This window comes from Antechinus flavipes, chromosome 1, assembly GCF_016432865.1.
Source record: "Antechinus flavipes isolate AdamAnt ecotype Samford, QLD, Australia chromosome 1, AdamAnt_v2, whole genome shotgun sequence".
In the NCBI taxonomy this organism is placed as follows: Eukaryota; Metazoa; Chordata; class Mammalia; order Dasyuromorphia; family Dasyuridae; genus Antechinus; species Antechinus flavipes.
Window position 1 is genome coordinate 213,668,676 of NC_067398.1, and position 8,420 is coordinate 213,677,095.

Genomic DNA, 8,420 nt, shown 5'->3' on the forward strand with positions numbered 1-8,420 from the left:
TTCTGAACTAGTGTGCTCTGGTGGTCTACTTAAAAGAAGTATGAATATTTGTGGGTGAAACTATTTTCTCCTCTTTTCTCCACTGATTTTGAAAGTATAATATTGACAGTGGCTTTCCCAAAAAGCTCACGAGGATATGTGTGGGCAATATCTAGCTGAAGACTGGGAGTTTTCAGGTCTTTACTAGAGAAGCTGAGAAAACAGAAATTTTGATATGTGCAACTTTTCAGTACTGACTTAATTCACTAAATGTATTTTAATATAATGTGAATATAATTTAATGTGAATGTGTTTTTCTTTTAGTCAAAATTAGGAAGGATAAATGAACTTTAAATGGTATGGAAGCAAACATCAGCTAATTGCAACACATTTATGTAAAAGTGTTGGGATTTAAGGATTCCCAAATTTGTTGGGGTTTGAGACCACTGTTGCAGGTGTTATTGTTATACATGTACATCATTTTAAGTATATTTCCATATGAGTCATGTTGGGAAACAAAAATCAGAACAAAAGGAAAAAAAAACATGAGATAGAAAAAAACAAAACAAAACAAAAAGATGAAAATATAATGCTTTGATCCACATTTACTCTCTATAGTTCCTACTCTGTGTGTGGATGCCATTTTCCATCCAAAGCCTATTAAAATTGTCTTAGATCACTGTATTGCTGAGAAGAGGTAAGAGTGTTATAGTTGATCATCACACTGTATACAATATTTTCCTGGTTCTGCTCACTTCACTCCGTTCAGTTCAAGTAAGTCTTACCAGCTTTTCTGAATTTACCCTGCTCATCATTTCTTATAGAACAATAATATTCCATTGCATTTATAATCATTCATTCATTCATTCATAATTTATTCAGCCATTTCCCCAATTGATGAGCATCCATTGAATTTGTAGTTCTTTGCCAACACAAAAAAAGAGCTGCAATATTTTTGCATGTGTGAGTCCTTTTTCCTCTTTATGAATCTCTTTGGGGTACAGACCCAGGAATGGTACTGCTGGATCAAAGGATTCTATATCCCTTTGTCCATAATTCCAAATTGTTCTCCAGAATAGCTAAATCAGTTCAAACCCCACCAATAATGCATCAGTAACTCAGTTTTCCCACATTCCCTCCAACATTTATTATCATCTTTTCCTATTATCTTAACTAATCTGATAGGTGTGAAGTGATACCTCAGAGTTGTTTTAATTAAGCAGGTAAATGTATAGGGATTTGTGGAGTACAGAATAAAGAACAAAGCAGGGTAAATGACATCATGGGACTGGGGTTCACATGATTGGTGGGAAGTTTGGGCTAAAAATGGTCCTTCTTTCTTCTCTCATGAAACTTAAGATGAGCTCATTGCAAGATAGCAGTCCAGACTTTTAATATAACAAATCAGACAACCTGCAAGAATAACTTAATGGAATAAAGATACCTGGCTCAACTCTCTTTCATACACATTCTCCAAAACTGTACCACATCACTTCCAATAGCTACATTCCTAAGGTATCATTCCCAATGCCATAAAGCAGGCTAAATTCCAAAAGAGGAAAATAACAAAGAGCAGGGGGAAAACAAGTATATATACATATGGTTATACATGCTTAAGCACACACATTCTCCAAAGTTGTGGTTAGACATCTAAGTGCCTAACGGGACTACATCATTCCCAATGTCCCTGGCCTGGAGGTTTCTTGAAAAGCATTAGGATCTCTACTATAATTGGGATTTCCATGACACCATTCCCAAGGCTAGGTAGCCTGGCAGGGAGTAATTACTACAAAATTTCTAAGGGCTCCACCACATCATAAAGATAAGTAAAGGAAATTAATCAGCTCCTGAAAAAGTTGAGAAGTTTCCTAAGCAGCCTAATAGAATATAAAGTTACTTCATTATCCAATGGCAACCAATGAACACAGATAACTTTTAGTAGTTGACTGAGAAGATCAGGGATGATTCTTGGGGCCTAGTTGAAGGGCTATCTGGCCCCTAAATCAGTCATGTCTGGAGGAGGGATTCAGACCTACAAGAAAGTGCTAGTCACATAGAACCAGCTTTTAAGAACTGATTGCTAAAAAAAAAAAAAAAAATGTATTACAACTCTAAGTCTTCAAGTGCTATAAATCAAGTCTTTGATTTATTATTTTATTAATTGTCTTATCTTAATAAAATGATGGAGAAAATGTTAATGACATGGATTAAACTTAAAAGTGTTTATTGAGTATATTTGTTTCCTAGAGCACATACCAGCATACCCCTGGATGTAAGAGTAGAGAAGACTCTATCTTTTTCTTTGTGCCTCAAAGAGAAAACATCAAAGGGGTATAATGGGAAGGTAAAGTGATCTCTCTTTCCTCCCAGACATGTTAGCAAAGGGATTTTGCAAAAATTGCACCTGACCATGCATAGCAGAGCAATGCACAGTTGAGTTAGTATTATTAGTGTTCATGATCTCTTAGGAACCTGATGTTGGGATTTTTTTCTGGAGATGGCAGGCCCAGAAGTGAGACTATTGCTACTCCTGTGGCATGAGTTTTAGCTTTTGAAATAATCATATCGATGCTGTGTCTTTTTTTAAAAAATAGCATTTCCCCTCAATTACATATTAAGACAATTTTTAGTATTCATTTTTACAAAATTTTGAGTTCCAAGTTTTTCTCACTCCATCCCTCTCCCCTCTTCCTAAAATGGTAAGCAGGGCTTACCTTAAAAGCAATAGGCTATGCATGTGTTATCGTGTAAAGCTTATCATATTAGTCATGTGAAAGAAGAAACAGATCAAAAGAAAAAAAAAACATGAAAAAGAATAAAGTAAGTGAAAAAAGTATGCTTCAATCTGCATTCAGAGTCCATCAGTTCTTTGTGTGGATGTGATAGCATTTTCCTTCCTGAGTCCTTTATACTTGTCTTAGATCATTGTGCTGCTAAGAATAGCTGAGTCATTCATAGTTGATCATCACACAATGCGATACCATGTACAATATTTTCCTGGTTCTGCTCATTTCATTTATCAGCAAGAACAAATCTTTCCAGATTTTTCTGAAATCTGTCGGTTCATCATTTCTTATTGCACAATAGTATTCCATTACGTGCATTTACCACAGCTTGCTCAGTCATCCCCTAACTAATGGGCATCCTCTCAATTTCCAATATTTTGCGATACAAAAGGAACTGCTATAAGTATTTTTGCACATGTAGAGCCTTTTCCCTTTATTATGATATAGATCTAGTAGTGGTATTTCTAGATACAAGGCTATGCTCAGTTTTGTTGCCTTTTGGGCACAGTTTCAAATTGCTTTCCAGGATGGTTGGATCAGTTCACAACTTCATCAACATTAGTGCCCCATTTCTCCACCTCTCACATCTTCTTCAACATTTTTCATTCTTTTTTTGTTGTATTAGTCAATCTGACAGGTATGAGATGATATCTTAGAATTGTTTTAATTTGCATCTCTCTAATCAAAAGTGACTTAGACTTCTTTTGCCCCTAGATAGCTTTTATTTCTTCATCTGAAAACTATTTGTTCACATTCTTTGATGATTTATCAACTGGAGAACTTGTATTCTTATAAATTTGACTCAGGTCCCTATATATTTGAGAAATGGGGTTTTTATCAGAGACATTTGCTATAAAGATTGTATCCTAGCTTTCAGCTTTTCTTCTACTTTTGGTTGTATTTGGTTTTGTTTGTACAAAAGTTTTTTAATATAATAAAAATGTATTTATTTTACATTTTATGATGTTCTCTATCTCATTTGGTCATGAACCTATAACTCATTTAACTTTCTCTCAAAGAATTTGGATGCTATACCGCTTGGAGCATATATGTTTAGTATTGATATACTTCATTGACTATTGATTTTAGGAAAATACTGTTTCCTTTCTTATCTCATTTAATTAAATCTATTTGTGTTTTTACTTTGCCTGAGATCAAGATGGCTTTTTTTTCTGCTTTTTAAAAAATTTCATCTGAAGCATGATAGATTAAGTGTCAGTCCCTTATGTTTACTCTATGTATTGAAATGTGTTTCTAGCAAATAACATATTATAAAATTCAGGGTTTTTTGATCCACTCTATTATCTACTTCCATTTTATGGGAGAGTTCATCTCATTCACATTCATAGTTATGATTGCTGTATATTTTTCTCTGTCCTATTTTTCTTCTTGTTTATCCTCACTTTCCTTTCACCCTTTCCTTCCTCAAGTGTTTCACTTTTGTCTACTATCACCTATTCTGGCCTGCCTTCTCATCTGCCAGTTAGTTCCCTGTGCCATCTTCATTTTTATACTCAACTGATTGTGTATATTATTTGCTCTTTGAGCCAAATAGTAAGTTCAAGTAAAACCTATTGCCTACACTTCCATCTTCCCTCCACTATAAAAGGTTTTTCACGTCCTTTCATGTGAAATAATTTACTCCATTCTACTTCTCTATTTTTCTGTAACGCGTACTCCTCTTTCTTATCCCTTTATTTTTTATGTCATTCCCTCAAATTTACCTTATATCTATACTTTCTGTCCATATATAATCCTTCTAGATGTACTATTAGTGACACAATTTTTAAGTTACAAGTATCGTCTCCCTGTGTAGGTATATAAACAGTTCAGCACCATTGAATTTCTTACCTTTTCTTTTTTTTTTCTCTTTCCCTTTTTAGGCTTCCCCTGAGTCTTGATATTGGAGAACACTTTTTTTTTTTTTTTTGTTCAGTTCTGGTCTTCTCCTTATAAAAGTCTGAAAGCTTTCTATTTCATCAAGTAACCATTTTTTCTCTTGAAGTATTATGCTTAATTTCACTGGGTGGTTGATTCTTGATTGCAGTCCTAGCTCCTTTGTCTTCTGGAATATCATGTTCTATGATCTCCAATCTTTTAATGTTGCAGCTGCTAAATTCTTTGTAATCCTGATTGTGACTTCCCAATATTTGAATTGTTTCTTTTTGGCAGTATTTTTCCCTTGACTTGATTGTTCTGTAACTTAGCTATGATGTTCACTGGAGTTTTTATTTTGGGAAATCTCTTTCCTGAGATTCTTTTTTTGTGAATTCTTTCAATGCCCATTTTGCTTTCTGGTTCCAGGATATCAGGGAAATTTTCCTTGATAATTACTTGAAAGGTGACATCTAGGTCCTACTTCTGATTATGGCTTTCAGGTAATCCAATGATTCTGACAGATCTCCTAGATCTACTCTTTTTTCACAAAAGTATTTTATTTTTCCAAATACATGTAAAAATAGCTTTCAAGGTTCATTTTTGTAAAACTTTTGTGTTCTATTTTTTCTTTCTTCTTCCCTTATTTCCTCCTTTCCTAAGAAAGAAAACAATTTGATATAGGTTAAATATGTGCAATTCTTTTAAACATATGTCCATATTTGTTATGTTGTGCAAGAAAAATCAGACCAAAAGGAAAGAAAAAACCATGAGAAACAAACATAAAGGTGAAAATACCATGCTTGGATCCATATTCAGTCTCCATAATTCTCTCTTTGGATGTGATTGACATTTTCCAACCCAAATCTATTGGAATTTCCTTTAATCACTACATTGTTGAGAAGAACCAAGTCCGTTATATCACTTAATCTTTTATTGTGTACAAGATTTTTCTGGTTCTGTTCACTTCACTCAGCATCAGTTCATGTAAGTTTTTTTTCAAGATTTTCTGAAATCAGCTTGCTCATTCTTTTGTATAAAACAATAATATTCCATTACCTTCATATACCATAACTTATTTAGCCATTTCCCAACTGACAGGTATCCACTCAATTTTCAATTCCTTGCCACTACAAAAAGAGCTGCTACAAATGTTTTTGCACATGTAGATCCTTTTCCCTTTTTAAATTTTTTTTTGGGATATAGGCTCAGTAGTGAGACTGCTGGATCAAAGGGTAAACACAGTTTTTTAGCCTTTTGGGCATAATTTTGATGAGATTTAGATTTGGGGAACCCAAATGAAATTAGGGTTTCTGGTAGTCAGGGAGTTAAATGAGGTCTAGTGACAGGTTCGGGGTTCAGGGTAGGTTTGGCTCCCCTGTACCTACTTAGGATTCAGCACAAGGGTAGGGAGTTTTGGGGAATGCCCTTCTGGTGGTACAAGAAATTTTCTGCAAAGGAATTTACAGATCCAAAAACCTAAATTGATAAAAGAGGTTTATTAGGGAGATTTGAAAGTATAAAGTCTGGTTAGGGAAATAGGTGAGGATAAAGAGAGGATGGCACTGGAAAAGAATATTCCAGTGGGCAGAGACTCCTTGAGATGCCAAGGAGGGTATAGCTAGCATGTTTGGAACCTCTGCAAAGAGAGGATTTTAGTTTGGCTCTTTTTATGAGAGATTTAGCTAAAGGAGGCCAGTGGGTGGAGTCTCAAGTTGGCTTCAGTGAGAACTAGAATTTGCTTGGTGGTGGTTGGGAAACCGGTGCAGATCATCAGAATGGGGGCTGGGATGGCCCAAGTTGGATCAGATCCAATGGGGGCTGGGACAATCCCGCATCTCCTATTGGAATTCAAAGGGGTACTTTTGACCAGGATTGTGAATCAAAGGTCCTGACATTCTGGACTGATAATGAGTCAGCCAGGAGGGAATCTGAAAGAAATCACAAATGCAGTTTCTTAAAGGGACCACAACCCGCTTCAGTTTCTGGACCTATTTTCCATGTCAGTTGTTTTTCCCATGAGTAATTTTATTTTTTATTTTTTAATTCTTTTGAATTTATTTAATTGATTCTTGATGTTTCATAGGGTCATTTATTTCCACTTGCCACTTTCTAATTTTAAAGGAATTGTTTTCTCTAGTTATCTTTCTATTTCCTTTTCCATTAGGTAAATTATATTTTTAGAGAGTTGTTTTCTTCAGTGTATTTTTTAAATCTCCTTTTTCATTTTGCCGATTCTATTTTTTAAGCAGTAGTTTTCTTTTTCCAAATTGTTGACTTTCCCTTCATAATTCTCTTGCATTATTCTTATTTCTTTTCCCATTTTTTCTTCTGTCTCTAAGATTTTTAAACTTCTTAAGCCCTTCCATGAGTTTTTTTTCTGGGTTTGAGATCACTTCTCATTTTTCTTTGGGGGTTTTGCCTGTAGGTGTTTTGACATTTTTTTCTTCTTCTGAATTTGTGTCTTCATCTTCCCTGTCACTATAATAACTTTCTATGATCAGATTCTTTTGTATTTTAATTTTTTTTTTTTTGCCTTTGCCCTTTCTTTTAAATTTGAGCTCTGCTTCCTTGGTGGAAGGGGGACAATCTCAGGCTTTTTGTGCTAGTGGCTGCAGGCCCTGGCTATTTACCTGGTGCAACATTTTTGTTGCCCTGAGGCCTTGAAGGACCCTGCAGTCTGATGCTGTGCTGATAAGGAGTGGCTAGTGCTATTGGAGGCCATAGGGGTCTGTCTTGTAATGGTGTCTGGTGGGTGCTAAGGCTGGTAAGGTGTTTCTGAATTTTTTGGAGCTACACTGACACATGTGGTAGTCTGACCTCTGGAGGGTACTTGTTTTCTCAAGGCAATATTGTGTGTGTGTGGGGGATTGAAAGGGAAGGAATCATGGTGTTGGCATTTGTTTTCTCCACCACACTGGGATCTACCACTGGTTTTGTTGAGGTGGGGCTTGCTGCTGGCTTGCTGGAATGCTTCCTGTCCTGGACTGTGCTTACCTGGGTGAAACAGTCCTTTCTTGCTGATTTTCCAAGTTTCTTGGGGTAACAAATTGTTGTGATTTGTCTTTTTGCTGGTCCTATTTTCCAGGATTTTTTGGGGGGCACTATTTTATGGTTATTTGGAGATGAACATGGGAGAGTTAAAGCAATTTACTGCTTACTTTGCTGGGTTGACTCCTGAAAGCCTGTGTCTTTTTTTTTTTAAACTGATTCTATTTATAACTAATTGATTTCATCCAACTGCCTAAAGCACAAATCTTTGTTTCTGAATTTAATTAAGAAATATGGTTGGTCTGCAATGAATTAAGTTTAGAAATCTAGTTCTCCTGTTAATTGCTTTTCTATGCTTGTGTCAAGGAAATCTGTTACCCTTGAGGGATGCAGATGGACACTAGGGAGTCTGGCCTAGTATGTTTAAACTACTAAACTATCTTTCAAGAATGTCTGATTTGTTTTCCAAAGTCTGGTTTTCTATCTCTGTCCTTGAAGATTACAGTTGGACTCAAACAATGAACATTTCTTAGTCACAGGAGGGAAGGAGGGGACTGTTGCTAGTTCATTCCCAGTTTCTATCCAATCATATTTTCTTTCATCTAGGATGCTAACCTTCCTGAAGTGCTTTTAACCTCATAAATAAGTCTTAGCTTTGTTGGGGAACCTTAGATTCTATTTATTGATAAGTTCTAGCTTTAGTATTAAATTTATCATTCTTGGAACTTTGTGCATCAATCCATTTTAATTTTTTAACTGTTATATTCTCAAAAGTGCACAGCAATTCTC